The 25,016-nt window shown below is 42.8% G+C and overlaps 1 protein-coding gene and 1 pseudogene across 1 annotated transcript in view; one reads left to right on the top strand and one right to left on the bottom strand.

Annotated features, from left to right (window-relative positions):
- The window catches only part of TMEM132C (transmembrane protein 132C), a 460,032-nt gene that overhangs the window by 164,292 nt on the left and 270,724 nt on the right, over nucleotides 1–25,016 (top strand). The gene's annotated exons all lie outside the window — the stretch shown is intronic.
- Nucleotides 11,702–11,910, bottom strand: LOC146045160 (U2 spliceosomal RNA; annotated as a pseudogene).

Here is a 25,016-nt window from a genome sequence, read left to right as displayed (position 1 = left end):
CCACTAAGACATTCAGCAGGACTGTGTGATATAAGAGGGTGTGGTCAATTGTGGGAGTATGCCCACGCCTCAGCATTAAAATTAATGGAAGAAGACATTTCTCCTCCTCCTCCTCCTTCTCCTCCTCCTCCACAGCTTTCCAGACCCCCTTAGACAATGGGCCTAATTCAGACCCAATTGCAGGACTGCTAAAAAGTTTAGCCCTGCGATACCACTCCGCCAGTGTGGAAGCCGCCCCTGTGCAAGCCTGCTAATCGGTTTGCAATAATATCATATAACAGCCTGCGAAAAGAGACAAATCAATTCGGAGATGAATTACCAATTGTAATCATGAACTACAATTTCTGTGAATGTGTACAAATACAACGTGGAATGGCTCTCAGTGGATTCTATTCAAACTCTATTCACTTGAGATTTCACTGATCTTAATTATACAGTCATAGATGTGACTCTAACTGTAGGTATTCTATACATGAAATTAGAACTGTGCTTTTAACCCTTTGGGCTGTATTCAGTGCGGCTGGCAAGGGAGTTAAATGAAGGGGATCGTCGAAAATCAGCGGCCCTCGCTGTTCAACCCCCCCTGCCGACCGCTCCCCGTATTCATTGTTTCGGGGGAATCTTCACTGTCACAGGCCAGTGAGGATTCCCCCCAACAGCGAGGCTCGTGGCTAATGCAGAGAGCCCGCTGCATTTAGCCGCGAGTCTCGTTGCTTCTGCAGCCACATACGCCGATTCCCCCTCACTCCACAAACATAGCGAGGGGGAATCAGTGTATGCGCGGGGGGGGGGTCAGTTGAATACTGACAAGGTGAGCTGTGACAGCGAGCAGGCAGCCCTGCTCACTGTGACAGCTCACCCCCGGCATTGAATATACCCCTTTGACTGCCAAAATTGCTGTGAGTGATCCTCAAACAATCCGCTAAAAACAGACCAACTGCTCTTTTAGTATAAATAAATACAACCAAGTCAATTCATTGAAGTTTGGTTAAATATTACAGCCAAAAAAAGAGCAGTTGCTGTGAGCGATGCCGGCATTTTTAATGGATATTTTGAGGATCTCTCACAGCAATGTTGACACTTAAAGGCTTTTACAGGTTTGCTTGGCAATTTTTACACCTACCATATATACTCGAGTATAAGCCTACTTTTTCAGAACATTTTTTATGCTAAAAAATCCCCCTCCCTCGGCTTATACTCGAGTGAGGGTCCCACTTGAGTCAATAAGTTTTCCCAGTTTTTAGTTGTTAAATTAGGTGCCTCGGCTTATATTCGGGTCGACTTATACTCGAGTATATACGGTATTTTGACAAATTCCCTCAGCACTCAAAGGGTTAAGTAACTTTTCTGCGCAAAGTTTTGTTTAGCCCTATAATTGGCCTTTAACTAGCTAACGGGCTCATTCAGAACAGCACTTTGCAACACGCAGCACATACTCTTCATGACTAAAATGAACTGCAGAGAATTGTAGGCACAGATGCAGACTGAATGTATATAGAGGCATATTATATCTCAGAGAAAGGCATAGATTATTTTATTTAATAAACCTTTTTTCGCTTACATATTTATATGGTAATTTTCACCTCCCACCTTGAGCTTGATGGCTGGCTTTTTAATATGTAAATTACAGTATATATTCATCATTATATTGAAATTTTGCAACCTAGCAACCTGTGAGTTCTCAGCACATCTATTCAATGTACGACGAAAGCACACATTCAAATTAGCTTTCAAGGCGCAATTTGTTTGTTTTCAGCTTTAGAATTAAAAAAAAATGTAGAAATTGTGTGCAAAAAAGCTAACGGTACTTATCTAAATTATGCATATAAATTTGGCATTTTATATTTAATGCAGGAATTCCGAAGATATTATTTTTCTGTATGATCCGTTTTTTCTTCGTTATAATAACTAAACGAAAAAGTAAAATAAATTGTATTTTGAAGATTTGCAGTATTGTATCCCTGTATGTAAAACAGAACAAACATTTTATATTGCTTAATGAATATTAAGTAATCCTATACGAATGCATTTGAACAGAATGTTTCTGCTACAGCTTGATAGCAGTATAACAGTGCTGAGTACTGGAGTGTCAATACATTGTTATGAAAGTGAATAACTGGGTTACAAACAATTCTTATAACAACTGCTACACACTTTTTCTTTTTTAAATGTATATTTTGTCTGCTATACATGAATATAATGGCTGAAGTAGATATTTAAATACTTTTATTTTTCACTAAGCATTTTTGAACTTAAGCATTTTTCTAGGGTCGGGGGGGGGGGGGATGGATGCACATACTTGCTAATGGGTGTAATGCAATGCCCCCCTCTTTTATAAACCACTTCCCCTCCTCTTCCCCAGGGCTACCAAAAGAAAGGGTATAAAGGAGGCCAGACTACACTGCCACACAACAATGTGGATTCTGTTTTGAAGACAGGCACACTATGGGGTGATTCAGAAGTGATCGCTCAGGTCCTTATTCGCTACCTGCCCGATGTTTGGGGTTTGCGCATGCGTGAATATGTGCATGTGCACAGCCCAGGAGCGAACGCATTCATCGGGTTTCACAGTCCCCGGGGCGTTTGCACCAAGATGGGTGGAAAGGGGCTATACATGGGGTGTATGCAGGGGACCACCCAGTGGCCCTTATTCTGGTTGGTGCGGTATTGTCCGCGTGCGTTCGTGCCGCCGATGTTTTGTGTCTGCGCATGTGCAGAGGCGTCTCTGCGCATGTGCGAACGGAACGCACGTCCAAATTCCGCATGAAATGTGTACACTACGAACAGGGGGTGGAGAGGGGTGTGAAGGGCTGTTTGGGCTCATTACCATATGTTTACACCCCGCGTTTCATGGGCGTTCCCATGAAAACGCTGGGCGTACGTATGGTAATGCGGCCGTGACGCACGTGTAGGGGGCGGACATATGACATTGCCGGATGTCAGCTGCCCGCCCAGATCCCTGCTTTTGCACGGAGAAATGCCCATGTGGTCTGAGGTTGCGGGAGCTGGCGGACCACTCGGTCCTGCATTCGATGGTCTGCGACCATCGAATGATGGGGGAGGTTCCAAGAGATGGAGGAGGTGTATCCGTGAGAAATCCACTCGTGCTCCGTGCGGTCAGCGGCTTACCGCATTCGGACGGAGTGAGCGATCCGTACGAAGGGCGGGGTTTAGGACGCACGGCCCTGCCCGCATATTCGGCTCCGTCCACACCGACCAGAATAAGGCCCAGTGTTTCATGGGCATGCTCACAAAACGGTGGAAATGCTGGGCGTACGCCTGCGAACGCAGGCATGCCCATGCATCCTCACAGGGCCACCAATAGGAATCACGGGGCCCGGGACTGACCCTCCCCAGTACCATTACGGCCGCCGACCCCCACCCAGTACACATACATTTAAATGCTAGTGTGGGTATTCGCCTGGCGAGGTGGCATAAGTTTAGCGGGACGCTGCTTAGCAAGTAGGTCTGAATCAGGCCCTATGTTGCCTTGTACAAGAACATTCTGGGCACTAGGACCATAGTTGCTGACTTTCAGGCTGTGCTATTGTGTCACCGTGACCACGCCCTCGCTATACAATCCTGAGATTATTGGCACTGTAAAGTGGGGCGTGGCTACTATGACACAATTTAATGCAAATCATATTATCACCCACAGGGTCCACCCACTAGACATGTAATGTTTGCTATGCACCACCTTTATACTGCTTTAGTGTGTTTACTCAAAGTTTATGTTATTCAACATTTTTTATGCTTTTATAATAAATGTGTATCTAAACTCCTCTCTCCAGTACAACTTCTGTGTTACTTATGTTTAATTCTTAAGGTGGCCATACATTAGAAAGATATTGTACCCAATCATACAATCTCAATTGATTGTAAGATGGATTGTATGTAGATTGTGTGCACATCTTGTGCACACAATCATACAATCATACAGCAGATGGATTGTATGACTGATTGTATGATGGATTGTGAGTAGATTGTGTGTCCAAAAACCACCAAGGACTGTCGGGGATTTCAAGGGAAATTGTACACAATCATGAGCGCAATCGATCTTAAGATCGATCTTTCTGATGTATGGCCAGCTTTAGAGGAAAATGCACAACTGGGAGATGATTTGTTCACTAGCAGGCCTATACTTGGGACACGCGGGCATGTACTGAGGCTCGAGGAAAATAAATTCCGTACTGAATTAGGAGGATTCTTCACTATTAGAGCACTAAAATTCTGGAACTCATTGTCGGTGGGGATGATTACAACAACTACTATTAATGAATTTAAATAAAAACTGGATACATTTTTGGCCACTAAGGGAATCCTATAGATATGACTTACTCAAGTAGTTACAAGTCAAATAGGTTGAACTCAATAATCTAACGTCTTTTTTTTCAGCCTTAATTACTATGTTACTATGTTACTATGTATGTTACATTTTTCTCTGTTGCAGACCTGGTAGTTCAGCCTGATAGGTTCTCATATTATTGTTCACGCTGCACCCTTTATTGTGAGTGTTGTTTTAAGGTGTAGTCAGTGGCGTAACTATAGCACCGCAGCCCACGCGACCGCGGGGGGGGGGGGGGCGCTGTACATGTGCGGGTGCCGGGGGCTGCAGTGCTATAGTTACACCCCGCCGCAATCCCCCGCAGTCTTTACCTGTCTTCAGTAGTACGCGCTGGTCCCGGCTCCCTTCTTCTGCTATGAGGACCACCACAAAATGTCCGCCCCCATTTAGCAGACAGTTCTCTGAAACTGTCTGCTGTATGGGGGCGGACATTTTGTGGTGGTCCTCATAGCAGAAGAAGGGAGCTGGGACCAGCGCGTACTGCACGTAGGTAAGACTGCGGGTGATGGGGGGTTTGCATGGGGGGTTTGCATGGGCGGCGGGGCGGGGGTTGGTGCGGCGGGGTGGGTGTGCGGCGGGGTGGGTGTGGGGGCGCCCAAAACCTAGTTACGCCACTGGGTGTAGTCAATGAATTATGCATCATAGAGGCATGTCTGATACAGAAACACAAATGCCTACTCTCAGGGTGGTTCTCCTGCACACCCTGAAGAGTAGACATGCCCGCAAATCCTGCAGAATTCTTTTAAATGAAATACTGTTTTTAAAATACAAATTCATACACCCAGCACTTATAATCAACTTTTTTTCTGTGTGTAGGAAAAAAAATAACTTATAATTAAGAAAATCATACATTGATTTAATCAGATTTTTCTGTATTTATACACAATTACATCTCGCAAGTTGAGTTCAAATATGGGAAGCCACACCAACTGCCAACAACTGTTATCCCAAACTGACTTGCTGGCAGTTGGTGTGGCTCCCCTATTAGAACAATGGTCTGCTTTGCACCTCTGGAGCCACCACTGCAACTAGCCATTGATTATTGTAAGGTAGAGGAATATTTAATACCTGTGGCGAATAAAGCAGAGCAAACCAACATGCCTGAAGTATGGAAAGCAAAGCGAGTCGGCGATAGTACAATTTTCTATTGTTGCTGAACAGATAACAGTGCTTTAAGTGCAAGGAACCGCACTTCAGCCCACACTCAATGTCTCGTGTTGGTACACTAACTGAAGGGCGGAGTAGAAACAACCCTCAAAGCGTTCACCACCATGAATAATCACCTCATAGCACCACCAGCTCCTTCACTGTACACCACACAACAACCCCCCCCCCCAGCTCCTTCATAGCACAGTAGAGTCTAGATACTCTTCCATTAATGAACCCTGTTCTGTCATCATCCATTAGGATTAAGGGGCATGGTTTAGCTCATAGACATTGTTTAGGTAGACATTCAATAGGTGGACATGAAAAGGTAGACATGCACTAGATTAACATTGACAAAATGTTGACATAGTGTATGGAACTGCACTTCCACCCTCACTCAATGTCACATCCTGCTACATTATCTGAGGGGGTATAGACACAACCCTCAAAGCACTTGCCACCTACTATAACCACCTCAAAGCACCTCCCCACCAATGTACCCTTCACAGCACTAATCCAGCCCTTCAATTCCCATCTCTCACAGTATTCCCCCCTTTAACTTCCACGCTTGTAACACTCCCCCTTCAATTCCCATTTCTCACAGTATTTACCTACTTTAACCCCTTCCCGACGCAGCATGTTTTTGCCTTCCTGACAGAGGCCTTTTTTTCAAATCTGACATGTATCACTTAAGTGGGGATAACTTTTTTTTGCTTTTACTTATCCCAGTGATTTTGAGATTGTTTTCCCGTGACACATTGTACTTTAAATTAGTGGTAAATTTTGGTCGATACAGTTTTTTTTTTTTTTGTGAAAAATACCAAAATGTCGTAAAAAAATTGAACATTTTGCAATTTGCAAAATGTTACATTTTCTGCTTGTGAGACAAATACCACTCAAAATAGTTAATAACTAACAAAGACCATATCTATACTTTATTATTACATCATTATTTCAACCTGCTTTTAATTTTTTTGGACACTAGGGGGCAGCAGAGTCAAAATTTTACACATCACACATTAAAACGCTGTTTTTAGGTGTTCACGTTTGAACAGCCAATCGCAGCGATCGCCCATGACGGGGGGCATCTCTGCCCCCCCTGGGCAATGAGGGAGGATGTCTGCTGTCAGGGACAGCAGACATCGTCCCTCTGTCACCGCGTCTGTAGACGCGGTGGCACTTTGAAGTCATGACGTACATGTACGTCATGTGTCGGGAAGTACATCCCGGCCATGACGTACATGTACGTCAAATGTCGGGAAGGGGTTAATGTGCAGCTCAAACTACCCATAGCACCCAGTAAGATTCTTATTATTTATTTAACACCTTCTAGAAGATAATAGCTAGTATCTGATTTGGTAGGTCATTTCTGAGTGATTTCTTTTTTATCTTATATATTTTTTGCTTTCTGAGTTTTTTCCTTCTGGTGACCTTTTGATCACGCAACTGCATTTTCTCAAATTAGTGATCCATTCTGAATTAGGCTCTTTAATATGGAGTACAGTTCTGGGCCCCAAACTATAAAAAGTATATAATAGAATTAGAAAAAACACAGGAGAATGGAGAATTTAAGCTACGAGGAGAGATTGAGCACTTTGGGACTAATTACATTAGAGAAGAGACGTTTAAGGGGGGATATGCTCAACATGTATAAACACATTAGGGGCCAAAATAAGGAACTGTCAATCACACTTTTTACTGCAAGAATAGAATCTAGGACGCGAGTGCACGAGTTTAGATTACAAGTAAGAAGATTTCGTTCCCTCAAAAGAAAGAATTTCTTTACGGTCAGAGCAGTCAAACTGTGGAACTCTCTTCCTGGAGAAGTGGTGTCGGCGGACACAATAAATATGTTTAAATTAAGGTTGGACAACATTTATTGGATAAAAACATCCAAGGGTACTAATTTGAATCATATTCTGTCTTTAAAAATGACTCACACTCTTTTACAAGGGATAAGCTATTAAAACCAAGGTTGAACTCGATGGACGCAAGTCTTTATTCATCCTTATCTACTATGTAACTATGTAACTATATTTCCTACTAAACACACACACACACACATTCATGAGGGAGTGAGTCAATTTTGTTAGGAACCAGTTGACCTACCAGTATATTTTTTGATTGTTGTAGGAAACCAGAGTATTCAGAGGAAATCCACGCAAGTACGGGGAGAATATACAAATTCCACAATGCTAGTGCCTACGGCAGCTCAGGGCTACTGACTGACAGCCTAGCAGCACTAAAAATGTTGAGGGAAAGGACATCATCAGGCAAATAGCTACCATCAACATTGTATAACTATTGATGGTACAAGTCATTGACCATAGCCAAAGACCATCAATGAATCTGATTCATTAATGGTCGATGGCCATCACCAAAATCAGCCCCTCTGATCCTGCTCTGTGATCATCCCATCATTCTAACTTGCTTTCTTATTATTAACATGTACAGTGTATATAATGTTACACAATATTATCTCCTGTTGTTTGTAGCAACCAACTCATTCTGATATAAGCAATTTGCATTTATTGCATTACCTATAGATTTTTATCATCACACAAAATGATACTGTATTTATTGTTTGCTGTTTATATTGACTTTATTGTTCTCTCATCCAGGTTTGTTATTTTATTGACTTCAAACTACATTGTGATTTCCTGTGCTGCTTTCCTTGAGTTGTTTCCAGCCCCATTTCATTTTATGAACTAATCTTCTCCTTTGTATTATTTCATCTTCTTTTCATACACTTTCCTCTCTATCAAGCTATTATTTTAGAAATTCACCCCTGCTCTCCATTGAATATATCATGCAGCTGACATCACCTTCTCTCACCTGCATTACATTCATCCCTCGCTTTACATCATCCTCATTGAACTGAAATATAATCTTATACCCAGGCCCATAGTTGTAGAAGGCCACGTAGGTCTGGGCTTCATGCAGCAGAATTGCAGAGGCCCCCTGATAGCCAGGATAAAATATTATGGCACATTTATTTATTTTATCCATATGAGAACAGATGTAGTTGGTGGAAGAAACATTATAATTAGGCATATTTCCACCCACACTCTGAACCATACACATTAGTGTGTGGCATCGCTGCAAATGAAAGTCATATGTCACATAGATTTATGGATACATCCATGTTATTCGCCATTTGCTGACTTGGGAAATAAGAATTTGCTATTAGATATTACTAAACTTGAATAACCTCTAAAATACACACACAAAAAGAATAAAATATACGGCATCAGAATATCAGTGAAGCGTTTGTAATCAGCCAACCACAATCATTTAGCTAATATTGGTGACTGCCATGCTCATTATCGTTGCATTCCCACTTGCCCCTGCTGTGGCTATGACCGGAAGACAGGATGCTAGTAGTTAGACTATCGATGCTGGCATTCGGATTAAGAGAATCCCGACAGGGGTTCTGTAAGTATACTTACCCTCCCCTTGACCCCTCCCTACCCTTACCCTCCCCACAGACTAACCCTGGTGCCCTTTCCCCATCAGCATAACCTAAGTTCTCTGCTAGTGCACAAACCTAAATCCCTCCCCCAAAACTCTCCCTCTGGCCCAACCCTAACCCACCCTGCATGCTTACAATTGGGATAGTGGCAGTTGGGATTCCAACCTTGGAATCCTCTTAAATGTCAGCATTCAGCTACTGCTCTTCTGGACATTAGTTGGGATGATGGCGCCATTATTCTGACTACCATTATCCCGACCAACTGAATGCTAACCGCATCCCTTTTAAAGCATATACTGTAGGCATCTTTCTGGTCTGCATGTGGTTGAAATTATGTGACTACTCAGTAGTGTAAATTTCCTTCCCATCCAGTAGCAGGCATAGGATTAAGTGACGTTTGAGGGAAAGGGGGAGGGGAAGATGGACCAGTGCACAGGTTAGTATCGTAGTAGATAAGTTTTGGAAGAAATTCGTAAAAGTCCACAATAGATTTTGATTATGAGAACAGGAGGTTCCCTCACAAATCACAGATGTGGAGGTGCACCCTAGAGAGTAAGAATTTATGGAAAGAAGAAGAAGGAACGACTCTCTTTTTTGTTGGGGCACTCTTTAGTTTAGTGATTACATATAGTAATCAGTAGAAAATTTGATTATTAGCTAATAAAAGATGAAATATTAGGGGGAGAAAGGTACTAGCTGAAAAAATGGGGAGTATGGTGGGAGAATGCTAGTTGCACAATGTGATAAGGGGTGGAATGTCCCACCTCTAGGTGGGTTGTTGAAGTCTAAAAATTAACTTTTATTTAGTATCGGATAAAATAGTTACTAGACAGACATTTTACAGACGTTTTAACACAAAACACTTAAACATACAGTATATACACGTTTACAGTAACTCTTGGATATCCGTGCCCTTAGGGCACTGTGTCCTCTTGTGGTATCTCCACTGAGGTTGATTGCGTACAAAGTCCCTAGTGGGATAGATGCCTCCTCTGAGGTAGATTGTGTATGGAAGCCCCAGTGAGGTGGTTTAGCCCTAGTGGATATACCTCTATTTGGTAGGTCCCTAGTTAGGGAGGGGGTTTGTTTGTGTAGGCTCAGGGGTTCCACTGTTGGGGCTCGGACGTTCCTGCGGTGAGCAAGCTAGATCTTAGGATTATGATGATGCAAGGGAATCTGTGTTTAGAGGCTAGGTGGATAGCTAATACCAGGTAAGGTTCACTATATCTTGATGATTATGCTGTGTACCCCGTTAAGGAGATTGATGTATTGGTGTCACGCACTTAGATACATATTCCCCACAGATTCGTACACACTGTGGTCAAGTAATTGTTATCTCTGGCCCGAGAGATAGCGTCTGGTAAGTCTCAGGTCAGGTTGCCTGGTACGTGCAGAGAGAATTACATGGCGTGCTAAATACAACAATAAAGAATCAATCAAGAATCAACATACAAGCGTGAACATAAATCCTGTATCACAGTATTTCCTCTTCAATGGAGGAGATTATCCGCACAGTTAGCCTAAAGAAGATCTAGATCCATTTCACCTCCCTGAGAGGAATCACAGTACAGACGTCCTTTTCTATCTTCTGCTACAATGTTTCCTTTCCTGAGCAGAGATATTTTCAACAGATTTGACCTTTAAATAGGGGTTGCTTACAATGTATACAGTTTACCACAGTTTGAAGAAACTCAGGGAGCCCGAGGTGTGCTCCCACCACCACCAGTGACGTGACTAAACGCGTGCACAGGGGGCAGCCTTACGAACGTGTGGGCCCTCTCCCAAAGGAGAAAGGCCCCATGGTTCCCCTAACCCCCCTCAACCATAAGGCCGAGGAAGGGAAAAAAGGGATCGGTGGGTCCTCTTCGCCGAAGCTCAGAGGGACCCGCGTTTCCTCCACCCCCGGAAGGGTTTCGGACGGTGGGTCCTCCGCACCCGAAGGTTTGGAGAGACCCGCTTAGGCTTCCCTCCGCCTTGCGGCTCGGGGTTGCCCTCGAGGGAACCGGGACTCTCCCCAAAAGGTGAAGAGTCCCAGTCACGTTTGGGGAACGGAAGGCCTGTTAGGGACAGCCGCACTACCCAAATGAAAAAACGTGACAAACTAACGAAAAAACGTGAAGTGCAAAACGTGCAAATCATAAAAAGAAAAGAATAAGGCCCTAGCCAGAAGGCCGGGGGGGGGTGTGAAAAATTGTCCTACCCCATCCAAAAGGACAGGGTAAGGACGTGAAGCGCTAACCTAAAGGGAAGTGCGCAGTGCAAGTGCCATTCGTGCAAGGTGACTTGGGATCACCCGTGCATGTCCGGCACCCCCGAGTTTCCCCGGGGGCACAGTGCAGCCTCGGACTCCAGGCAGCCAGCCAGTCAGCGTCCGACCAAGTGTTTCTCCGTCTCACCAGCAGGTACTTTCCAGCCCCTGGCATGGGAATGGGTACTCCACTGGGCTTTTCGAAAGACTCCCTTAGGGGCTGCACCCCCCTCGGAAGAGCAATCTACTCAGTCCCAGTGTTTCTCCGCTCCCAGGGTTAAGATACTCGGCTGAGCTTTTCGCGGTCTCCCCATCAGAGGTTACGAACCTCTGGAACAGGAGCCATCTACTCAGTCCCAGCCTTTCTCCGCTCCCTGGGAATGGATACTAGACTGAGCCTTTCGCTGTCTCATCCTTCGGGGGCTACGAACCCCGTCAAGAGAGTCAAACTACTAAGCCCAGTGTTTCTCCCCCCCTCCTACCAGTGGGTTTACGGAGCCTCCTACCACTGGCAGAGGTGAAGATACTTAGTGAGACTTTTCACTACTCCCGGGAAAAAACAGAGGGGTCCCACACCCTCCGCCCATCAGAGCAGCTACTCAGTCTCACCTTTCTCTATTCTCTGCCAGAGGCCAGTCCATACCCAACTGATAAGAACAGATACTACACTTGATCTTAGCCAAAAGGCCGAGAAGCGAGTTTACCACAGTATGCTGATTAAACCATTACATCATTGAAAAACCTCCAACATTGTCATGAAATTTCTACACAATTTTGAAAGGAAGACATCATAAATCTCGTTGCTAGTACAAGAGGACACAATATACAGGCCTGTTATGGCCCCGTTACTAGTAGTCCCTTGGAAGGGTGAATATTTTATTAATCTGCCTAATGAGCAGATGTATTATCTATCTCACAGAATCACGAGAGACCCGCACGAAAAGGCTGGTTTTTGTGAGGCTTCACTGGGTATTTACATTGTATATGTAAAGTTATTAAAACAGACACTTATTCATTACAGGATAAAGGTAGCAGTATAAACTGGCTATTTCTCCCGCAAGGAGACAGGGATGGGATTGGGAGGAGGAGAAATATGGGAAGGTGGGTGATGGAAAGAAACAAGGTAGGGTAAGGTAGAGGTGAAGGGTAGAGGTCCCGGTCTGCCCAATAGGTATGGGTAGTCCCACCGACTTTATATACCCGTAACAGAAGGGAGAGTCTGGTTCGAGGCCGGAAAGTCTCCTTTCCCCTCTGGCAGGTTGTCTACTCCTAATGTTAGCTGCCACTTGGTGAGAGTGGGCTTTTGAGGGTATTGTGGGGGATGTTCCCAACCTTGTAGGGTATCAGGAGAGTGAAAGAATGCTCCGTGTAGTCCTCTGTAGGATTAAGTGTCAGAATCATGCAAGTCTGTATAGTCATAAATATTCATGATCGTACACAAAGCAATTCCATAATTGATAGGCTCCGGAAACTCATGTAGTGCTCACACTGCATCAGTAACATGGTGTGTTGGATATCACAAACTATTGCTTGGGGTCAGTCAGCACAACAGCCTAGATCAGGGATTGTGCTCTAATTTCAAAACCTATTTTCTACCATTTGCTTCAAATTATAAGCAGAGCTGGGATAAATGGGACATACATCCCAAGAACATTGAAGAAACTCTGTCACCGCTCACAATGCCAGCTCAAGAATCCCATCTGTTGGCATCCGGAACATAAGTATGCTGTGGCTGATTAACGTTAGACCATGGTAGTGGTTGCTGATGGGAGGATTGTGTTAGGGTTTGGGGTGGGGGCATTAGGCACTTTAGAAGGGAAGGTTAGGGTCATGCAATAATGGGTATGGTTAAGGTTAGGCTGCAGGAAGAGAGGTTTAGGGGGCAGGGCTGGATTACCTACCCCAAGGCAAACGAGAGTATGCGCATCAGGATGTCACTGTATGTCTTCAGACCAAGTGCCGGCATACATATACCTTCCTGTATGACCTTAATTATAGGAATCTAAGTATGTGAACCTCTGCATTTACAGTATATATATGTGGATTTTTTAATTTATGCTTCTTACACTCCTATGTATCAAACAATAGATTTTTACATACAGTATAAACAAAATGTTTTTTTTTTATTTCTTTCTTGTTGATGGATGATATACAGAAGTGTTGTGGCTTAATCTAATTTTAGGAAATTAGGTCAAGGACGTAATAATCAAGATAAAAATGTGTCTTTATTCTGCAGCAAACAATACAGGCTGTATGGCAGAAAATCAAAGCAGAACATACATTCCCCAAGAATGCCATGGGAATCCCACAATTTTTGATTTAGAAATACATTTCATATATCAACATATTACATGTTGCTATATGAAATGTATTTGTGACCAATAACGATATTACAACTATTAGTTAATGAATTCATCCAATTAACATATATTTATAAAATGACACCGTGAGGGTATCTTGTTTATTTCTCATTCAAAAAAATGGACTTTTAACACAATTTTTTTACTTATTTTTCATTTGTGAGAAAAAATACCTGTTTTCATATGAAAACACATTGGATCTATAATAATCTGTAGCTCTACTGTATGTGTTTTCAAGGCAGTGATCGCAGAAAATATGCATACTTTTTTTATTAAACAATTTTATTAAGCAGTTGTGGAAAATACAGTGACATTCACAGAGCAGCTGTTGTAAATACATATTTGTTGTACATATGTCACAACCTGCTAAATTTTCTATTTTATCACAATAAAGATTAAGCAAAGTTTCAATGGGTACAGTATATCAATAAAGTTTACTAGTTAAAAGCTGTAAAGATGTATACAAGTGTGAGTTTTTTGTTCCTGCGGTTATCTCGCTTACATTTTCTTTTATCGATACATTACAACCTTTCAACAAACTACTAACTCTACCCCCCCCTCCCCTTCCCCCCTCCCCCCTCCCTGCAGAAAGTAATCCAGTTCTGTTCTCTACAATGTCCTCGATAGATACCACGTGGTGCCCTCAAATAATTTGAAAATATGTGTCTTTGTAGCCTGATCTAGCGAGTCTATATAGACCCCCCATTTCCTATGGAAGCGTCGCACTTCATTCTCTATGTCTGGCAGCGTGGCCCTTCTATCAAAAAATAACAGATTATTAAGTTCCACCGTGACCGATGACAACATTGGTGCCCTATTCGAGGTCCATGATCGCAGAACCACTTTTTTGGCCACTGTTACCATCATTGTCAAAAATGGGTACAATACTGTCTTCTTACCCTCTAAGTTCCAATTAACAAAGTTTGCCAACAACATAGCCATTGGATCTTTCACCAGTTTTAGTCCACAAACCTTATTTATTAGTCCCATGACCTTATCCCAGAACTTTCGTATCTTACTACATTCCCACATACTGTGGAAAAAATTGGACTGTGAGCTTCTGCATTTCAAGCACAATCCCAGTTCCCCTGGGATGAAATGTTTGCGTTGTGCCTGGGTCATGTAAGCTCTGTGAAGGGTTATTAGGTGTACCTCTTGTAGCATAGCTGACTGTAAGATTTTCATGGTCTTTTCTAGGTCAGAGTTTCCTGGGCAGTCACTGATGGTATGTCTGATCTCCACTGAGTTGCTACTCCTTCCCATTTTATTTTAGGGTTCGATGGCAACAAGCTCGAGTATATGTATCTAAGACGGTATGGGCCAGTGGAACTCAATACAAAAACTACGTGCAAAGGGTCCTGAACTCCTACTTCTATCATTGGCGATGGCATAGTCTGTATATAATGTCTAATCTGCAAATACATAAAGAAATCTTTATTATCAATGGAGTACTTAGCAACCAGGTCCTGGAAGGTCATTAATTGTCCCCCCGGGTCAAACACGTCTCGAATAGCTGAGATTCCCTTGTTAGCCCACCCAAGGTAGGTGGTGTTGAGTGTTCCTGGAGCAAAATTGGGATTCCCCCAGAAAGTGGCATATCCTGACACCTCACTTCTACGGCCCAGTCTTTTGTTGATAGCCCGCCAAACCAGGTATGTGTCCGCAAATAGTATGTTCTGCATTGCCAAGGGGGGTAAGGCCGACCTTTGAGCATGCAGAAGTGCCGCTGTAGACATCCGAGGAAACATTTCCGAGTCTAGTGTCTTATGGGTGTAATGGTCTGTCCCTGTCATCCAATCAATTATGTACCTCATAAAAACAGAGTGGGTAAAGGCCGCTAGATGAGGTTCCCCAAGTCCCCCCTCCACCCTCCTGAAATACAACTTATCTCTAGAGATTCTTGGCTTCTTATCTGCCCAAAGGAATTTGAAAAAGGCTGATGTCACCCTTTTTATGTCTGATTTAGACAGTCTAATGGGGATCATCTGCATGCAATAGGAGAGTTTTGGGAATATAATAGATTGAAGAACTGCTGCCCTCCCCATCAGGGATAGTGGAAGAGATTTCCATTTCTCCATTTGTTTCAATATACCTATGATTATGGGTTCAAAGTTTTCTTTGTACAATTGAGATAGTCTACTCTGTATATTTATTCCTAAATATTTGATTTTTTGAGTATTTATTTTAAATTGCGAGAGTACTGGTAGATGAATTACATTCATAGGGTCCTGGCGGACCACTAGGGCCTCCGATTTTTGGATATTAATTTTATACCCTGCAAACGAGCCAAATTCAAACAGTAGTTTTAAGATGGCCGGGACGGACGTGGACAGATCCGAGGCAAATACCAACATATCGTCTGCAAACAAGCATATTCTCTGTTCCGAAGAGCCCACTGTTATTCCTTTGAATAATGGGTGAGTGCGAATGGCAATTGCCAGGGGCTCCAGTGCCAACGCAAAGAGCAGGGGTGACAACGGGCACCCCTGTCTAGTTCCCTTCTGTATGTTAAAGTGAGGTGACATGTAGCCATTACATGCCACTTGGGTCCTAGGTTGATGATAAAGTGATTTAAGTAGTCTCACAAATCCCTCTGGGAATCCGAACTGCGACAGGGACTCATATAAATGGCTCCAGGTTACAAGGTCAAACGCTTTTTCGGCGTCCATAGCCAACACTACATGATCACCCTTATCTCCCCTCCCTTCTAGGTGTTGGATTACTGCTAGAACCTTCCGCACAATTACTGAATTACTAATTACTGAATGTCGGCCATAAATGAATCCTGTTTGGTCTATCCCGACCACCCCAGGCAGTATAAATTTGAGTCTATCAGATAAAATTTTAGTTAGCAATTTGTAATCGCTGTTAAGAAGCGAGATTGGGCGATATGATCCCGGATCCTCCAAGTCCCGTCCCGGTTTCGGTAATACCTTGACCACTGCCGAAATATAAGGGCAAAGGGGAGCCCTCCATTATAGCATTGAAGGCCTTGGCCAAGGGTGCACTGACTTTATCTACCAATATTTTATAAAATTCTCCCGAGAACCCGTCCGGTCCCGGGGCCTTCAGGGGTTTCAGTTTCTTAATTGAAAATATGCATACTTATATGGAATGATTTTGTCTGCCTCAAAATCCCTAATAAGTGCCAGCACCGGGACTATTAGGATAGCCACAGGTGAGTCAATTAGCCACTTTAAATTACTACCGCTAATTGGATACTGCCATGTACAGTATCTCATAATTCCATAACTGCCATCTATTTCTCTTATTTTTTCTGTTATTAAAATGAAAAATAATTATATGTTTCTTATTATTCTACGATTCTATATATCTTAACAAAAGCAGAATTAAACGTTACATCTATGCTACTGTAAATGATTTCAAAACTTAGATGTACTGTATGCTACATTCCCATGTATTTACACAATGTCACAGAGCAAGTAGCAAGGGGCGCTGAAGTTAAATAGAAACTCAATGTACTTTAGTAGAATTTAGTAAAATTTAATGGTACACAAGAATAAATACAATTGGTTCTGTGCAAATGCACACTCAAACCTAAAAAGTTTGCATATATTGACACAACCTACATATACCTGTAAAAAGAAAAAGGCATAAAACTAATGAAAAAATAAATAAATGAAAATAAATGGAAATTGAAAATCAATATAAAAAGAAATAAAAGTAAAAGTAAAAATAAATGTGAAAATAAAAAGGGGGGGGAATGGACAAGCAAATTAGCAGCACTGAGCTTGTCAGCCTGTGTGAGGCGCAATATACCATCCAATTGTGTAATACAGTAAATGTTACCCGCGTCTGGGTGTAAAAGTGGGTTTATTAGCACATTAAGCTTTGGCTAGGGTTATCCAGATTTAAAAAGATACAATTGTTGCTGAACCATTGGGCATATCCAGTAATTAATAGTCAGGGCCAGGTACCCAATGAATTGCACCGTATAGTATAACAGCAGTGAATTTGTATATTACCAATCCTATGGAGTGGGCAGACGCTGGTGGTGTGATGTATCCTCACTTGGACTGAAAGCACGGAGACCCAGTGCTGGTGATGCGGCTTCAATGCAGGTGGCGCTGCTGATACGGGTGAATCTCCGGCACGTCCGACAGCGTGTGGACAGTCTGACCTTGCTGTTCCCGGGGGCTCCTTGCCGTATGTACACTGGGGTCTCGTGGCGTGGCGGCACTTCAGGGACCTCTGCCACTGTTCCTGACTGTGCCGCGATGATGGTACGGCACACGGGACCTGCTGGGTGATGTGAATGAACCGGGTGGTCGGACTTCCTACTCAGACTCCAGGGGAAAACGCGTTTCTCCGCTCGCAGGGCGGCTTCCTCAATTCCAGATTGGAGGTCTGACACTGTCGATTGGAAATGTGTCTTTAGAATACTTTACAATCCACAAACAAAACAATAGGAAAAACTTGTAGCTATCGCTGTTATATAGACCACCTACTACCAATATGACCCATTCCAGGAATGGGTCATATTGGTAGGTGGTCTATATAACAGCGATAGCTACAAGTTTTTCCTTTGACAGGACACCGCCCACTGCCCTGCCAAACACTCGCCCCCCCCCCATGATCAGTGCCGCACACATCCCCTTGGTAACATGCATGGGGATGTGTCCAATAACATATCCCCTAGCATGCGGCGAAAGGGAAGAGAATGAATTCGCCGACTATCAAATGATTTCTCTACCGTTTGGAAATAAATACTGCTGGTAATGAATTATAGTTCTATATCCTGATGTTTTATTTATTTTGCTCTGTTTATGCTGCTGTGTACATTAGAATTTCATTAATTGTTCATACTCTATGTGGACATTTGATGACAATAAAGATTATTATTATTAATATTATAAAAGTGAAGTCAACCAGCCATCCTGAGCAGGGAATGCCATGACAGCATTCCCATAGGAATGCCCAGTGTTTTCATGAGGATGCCCATAAAATGCCTGGTGTTCCCCTGCCCATCCCCTCCTTCACCTACCCGTGTGAACGTCTCAGCGAGTGTTATACTCACGAAAGGCATTCGCACAAGGGATCTGTACATGCGTAAATAGGCACATGCATAGATCCCCCCACCATCGGAACGTGTCCGAATTCGCCCCGTTTCGATAAAACCTGAATAACCCCCTATATATATTAATAACAGGGTTGACATAAAAAAATCCCACTATAAAATTATACTATAATGCATATTTATTTATAAACAACAAATATATATAACTTACATGAATATGCGGAAACTCTGGTCTAGCATGAGAGGAGTGCAGACTCACTATCTGCATGCCACATTAAGGGGTTAACGCCACCCCACTGAGCGCACACCCACCCTTACACATACATTCGCAAGCGCCCACACAGAGGAAAAATCCTTTTTAGCCGAAAGGAAGCCCATGGTCTTCTGTGAATTAAGGGCGGACGCTGATGTCATATGATGTCATATGCCCACCCAGAGCAGGCAGGACAATGCCTGCATTCCCTGGGGACCATTTTTGTGGGCAAGCCCATGAAATGCCGGGGTCCACCTCGGTATGCCCCCTGCCTGTCAGTAAGGCAATTAGCACCCCAGCAAATTAAATATTCACCAAAGGCACTTGCATCGGGGGTCTGTGCCTGCACTCCCTGGGGCCCACCCAGCATTTCTGTGGGTGCGCCCACCATTTCTGTGGGAAGACCCATGAAATGCTGGGTGTCCACCCCGACACAGTCAGGCAACTAGCGCCCTAGCAAAATAAATGTTTGCCAAAGGCACTGACAACATGGGTCTGCACATGCGCATTATCGTCTATGCTCATGAGCAGACCCCCACCATCGACTGAGGGGCCGAATACTGGTACACAGCAGATGGTGGTGGCAGCACACAAAATAAAAGCAATCACAGGTGGATTCACACGGCAAATGTGCTATGCACCACATGCTCCACCCTAGTTAAGGCCCTGTCATTAAGTAACAGCATCTGACCAGGAAATCCATTTTGGTTTAGAGCAATCAGACTGGCTGCTCTAGCGGACATTTTAATTTTCTTCAAAACCTCCCCACATTCCCAATTGGCATTCCAAAAACAGTGTCCCAGACAATTCTTAAGTAAGAAAATAACTTCTAGAAGAATGTAGATTCCAGCACTTCTATCAAAGTTTATTTAAAGAGGGACATGAAAGGAGGAGTATACCAAGAAGGACCTTAAATATGGCTCTGGATGTTTTATGTCTTCAACTGTTCTGTGCTGTCATGACCTGTACATTATTGTCTCACAGCAGTCTTATGCTTGAGAGACCAATCTTATTTTTAGTGCTTAACACCAAAGACTGTAGCCTGTGGTTTGAGGTTATTTTAATATGGTAATAAAACAAGGTTATGTATCCTTTGTTCCACGTCTTTATTTTTTTAACAGTGGATTTTTTGCTTTGCCTTTTATTGAGTTTTGTATTGTCTGCCATGGTATATGCATTGGAATACTCTGATTTCTTTTTTGCCAGGTTCCGTATGTGCACTGCTCTGGAGGCTAGACCCGAACTTCCTTCAGCAGATTCTATAGGAAAGAAAAAAATTGGTAGATTAAAGTGAAAAATTATATTTATTTACTAATAAAGCAATTTTTTCTTTACTACGCCCACTACAGGTTGGGTCTCCCTTATCCGTTTATTCCAAAAACTGAAATATCCCGAAAACCTTGGTCTTTCAGAATATTTTTTTTCCAACCGCTTTTTTCTTACTTACCTCGTCCCTCCAATGTCCACGGCAGCCTCCGTTATCCTCTTCAGTGACATCTCCGGTCCAAGGGGTGCATTGCGCAAGTGCGTTGTCGTGCAATGCACCTCTGGGGCTGGAGAAGCAGCTTAAGAGGACCCTGAAGGCCGCCGTGGACACGGGGGGACATCGGGGGAACATCGGGGCACCACCAGGGGACCAGGTAAGTATGAATATAAAATAAGATAAGGGATACTCAACCTATATTTTCAGCCTGAGATGATACTTCTACTTCCACTGCTCTTGTTAAACACTCGCCTGGCATGGTTCACCAGTCCATGCCAGGCAAGTGCGGTATGTGACCAGCTGCTGGAAAAAAATCTTCTAGCAGTTGCCCCTCTGCATCCCTGCACTCTCCCCCAGTGTCTGTCGTGCTCCCACAGTCAGCACTGCAGGATCCCCCACTCGGTGGCTGTACAGAGGAGCAGCCACCTCCAGTGTGTACCAGGCAGCAGTGCAGATGATCAACCAATGGGGAAATCAAAGTCGCAATGGTCATGATATTTCGATGGTCCAAAGGCAATGGTCATAATGGCCCGTATTCTAGTTGAATCAGACGGATGCATATATTTGAACAGGAACCGAGTGTTCTTAGCCCCTCCTTCCGCAGGGATCGCTCACACCTTCCGAATGCGGTAAGATTCCGACCGAACGGACCGCGAGTGGATTTTTCATGTCAACACCTCCTCCATCTGTGATAACCTCCCCCATCATTCGATGGTCGCCGACCATCGAATGCTGGACCGAGTGGTCAGGCAGCACCAAGTGCTCCAAACCACTTGGGCATTTCTCCGTGCAAAATCAGGGATATGGGCGGGCAGCTGGCATCCGGCTATGTTATATATGCGCAAACACCAACCATCGGCCGTCTGTCTGCATTCGGAGCCATCCGACTCAATCAGGTCAATGTTCCAATGTTTGAAACCAATATTTTACAAATCTTTTACAAAGGCAGCAGTGCAGAAATAAAATATTATGTTAACATTATCCATAACTGTCAAAGCATTATGTCCATGTCGACATTTCAATGATATTGACATAACTATCAACTGTCTAGTATTGATATTTTGAATGCTGACAGTGATTGTTGACATACTGACTGTATACCTTAAAAAAATATCTCTGTTTCAATCTTGAGTTATTTTTATCTCTAAGGGCCAGATGTACTAAGCTTGAAAAGTGATAAAATGGAGAGTGATAAACCACCAGCCAATCAGCTCCTACCTGCCATGTCACAGGCTGTGTTTGAAAAATGACAAGTAGGAGCTGATTGGTTGGTGGTTTATCACTGCATTTTATCACTTTTCATCTTGCCCTAATTCAGTTATATTTTTGACTGCATCTTCCTTTTGATAGTAAAGTATCTTGCATCACTATGACACTAAGATACCCAAATGTCATTCATTATCAAATCTATGTCATTGATAAGGGGTATATTTATTAATCAAATACATTAAATGTAATATTCATTATTCTTTCAGAGAAATACTTGTGCTCCACATGGCTTCTCATCAGAGAAACAAGTCTCTGTCTCATGAAACAAAATTTCTGTTCTTCAGTATTTTAACTACCTAAAATTTAACTACAGTACCTTAAAATTCAAGACAGTAATAGAAATTCATCCATTCAGCTATCGCTCTCTCTCTCTCTCTCTCTCTCCCTCTCTCACCAGACTTCAAATGCAGATAAAAAAAGATGCTGTGTTTTAATAAAACAATTACCATTATGAGTGATAAGATCAATACGTTATCCTCAACCTTTCGATCTCCTCTGAATCTTCTTCTAGAATAACACCATATCCCAGTGGTTCCCAAACTGTGTGCCTAGGCACCCTGGTTTGCCTCAGGACACTTGCAGGAGTGCCTTGGGTTGGTGGACCAGGATCAATTCATATTATTTATGGTCAATGTACCAGGCAAAACCAGTGCTTGTGACTGACAATCATAATATATGTGGACAAACAGAAGCAAATCCTGTCCCTCACCAGATAACTGTGACATATAAACACAAGGCACTTAATTTAATATATTTTTTCTGACTTTCTCAATAAGAAGCATTTGGCCTAGGGGTGCCTTGAAAATATTTTGATGCTCTAGGGCCCCGTGATTCAAAAAAGTTTGGAAACCCCTGCCATATCCAATAGTTCAATATATAATTGGATGTGATAGTGAACATGTTTAGAGTTTCCACTGTTTTGGTTCCAATTTTATTATTGTGTTTTGGACCACAATTCAGATTTTAAATCCTAATCTTGATTGGAGTTTTGGATTTCTCTGATGATAATAGATGGATAGATAGATAGATAGATAGATAGATAGATAGATAGCTTTTCTGTAGAAAACTACCTATAATCAACTCTTTTTTTAAATGCTGCACATGTCCTGGTTGCAGATGCTGGGGTGAAACATTTCTTTTCAAAGTGGTTTAAAGATAGGAAATTTTTACAGTTTTCTCTGAGCGACAACCATGAGAAAAGCTTTCAGTCCGACAGAAAAATGAAAGTAATAAAATAGTAGTTTATCACTGCTGGCTACATGTTCTTAACAGATCAAATACAATATTGATATATGTGTGCTAGAGACTATACAGCAGCCCTGGAAATGGGTGGGAGGAGATATGAAATCAGAAAACAAGCAGAATGCTGACAGATATTGCTAGAAGTGTATTAGAGACTGCTGTTCAGAAACAAAAGTGTTATGAGGAGCAATAAAAATATGTATAAAAATCAGCACATCACCCTTCATTGTTTAAATAATGCATGTGTACTATATGTCATGTAGGCAAAATTGTAAATTTCGTAAACAACAATTTTGAAAACCATTGTTTTTTCGTCATGTTTTTTTTTCTAAAGAAGCCCTATAGCCCCCTGTTTAGATGGCAAATATGGTAGTTCTACCATTTTTTTTTTTACACTAAACTAATATATAGGCTACTACTATGATGTAGTCATATTTAGACAGTCAAAACATAGACAATCAAAATTACATCAAAATGTCAACATTGGCTTAAGGTCAACACACCCATAATGGTGTCAATTAAAATGTAAAAGGATTCAAAATGTCGACAGTGAATATTAAATAAATGTCAACATTCAAAAGGTCAATAAGTTAAAAAAGTAAACCATTAAAATTTAGATCTACTGCAGTTAAATGTCAACAGCCATAAGGTCGACAATCAAAGTGTTGAAAGGGTTAAAATGTTGACACCAAAATGTTGACAGTCGTAAATAAATAACAGAGCTAACAGCCGGCGTTTGCTAAAAGTCAGCTGGCAGCTCAGATGCCTGAGAGAGATCTTGAGATTCTGCTAGAAACAGCAAACTACTTTTTTTTTTTGTATTTCTATGGATTCCAGTTTGGGCTGACCATTTTGGAGCTGTTTTATGTAATATCAGGTGGATGAACCCATGCTGTCTGTCTCCTTACTACAGTATATCATTAACACTCACCTCACCCTTGACAAATAGGTGGTAATCCACTTTTTTGTCCCCTCAATTCCCCAGTGCTGGGAGGTCTGGAACATGTTATGAATGTGAACAGGGACCTAATGAATTGTTTTTCTGAAATTTTGAGGTACTAAAAACATTCATAATATCTATGGCCCTTATTCTGGTTGGTGCGGTAATATCCGCGTGCATTCGTGCCGCCGATGTTTTGTGTCTGCGCATGTGCAGAGGCGTCTCTGCGCATGTGCGAGCGGGACGCACGGCCACATTCCGCATGAAATGTGTACACTACGAACAGGGGGTGGAAAGGGGTGTGAAGGGTTGTTTGGGCTCATTACCATATGTTTACACCCCGCGTTTCATGGGCGTTCCCATGCAAACGCTGGGCGTACGTATGGTAATGCGGCCGTGACGCACGTGTAGGAGGCGGACATATGACATTGCCGGATGTCAGCTGCCCGCCCAGATCCCTGCTTTTGCACGGAGAAATGCCCGTGTGGTCTGAGGTTGTGGGAGCTGGTGGACCACTCGGTCCTGCATTCGATGGTCTGCGACCATCGAATGATGGGGGAGGTTCCCTGAGATGGAGGAGGTGTATTCATGAGAAATACACGTGCGGTCCGTTTGGACAGCTTTTTACCGCGTACGGACGGAGTTGGCGATCCGTATGGAAGGCGGGGTTTAGGACGCACGGTGCTGGCCGCATATTCGGATCCGGCCGCACCGATCAGAATAAGGGCCTATATTCTGAATATCAATATTTGGACCCTATCACAATATAGACAATCAACATGTCAACATTTAAAATGTAGACATCTTGGTAGAATACTGGGTATGAATGAGATTGTTAGTGGCACCTTCTAATATCAGTTAATGAAGTTAAAGCAGTAACCCTCCATTGATCCACAGCAGATCCCCCAGCCTGTAAAATGACAGCAATCCATTGCTTTCTGCCAATGGATTTATTCATGTTGCAGGATCTGGGATAGAATATATACCATTAGTTTATAATACGGGTGTGTTAATCTCAGGTTTGCCCTGATGAGCATGGCCCTATTATTTTTACATCTGCATTTATTATCACTCATCATATTGTACTGCATGTATGTCCATGTGTAAGCCAGCACCGACAAGCACTCTGCAATAGTTCATTACAAATAAAGGGTAATAATATTAACATGATAATATAAACTTTTAAAAAGACCCAACATGTGCAAGGTCACTATAAACTA

Source organism: Crinia signifera, chromosome 1 (assembly GCF_055691185.1).
Source record: "Crinia signifera chromosome 1, ASM5569118v1, whole genome shotgun sequence".
NCBI classification, from domain to species: Eukaryota; Metazoa; Chordata; class Amphibia; order Anura; family Myobatrachidae; genus Crinia; species Crinia signifera.
This window is presented reverse-complemented; position numbering and strand designations above follow the sequence as displayed.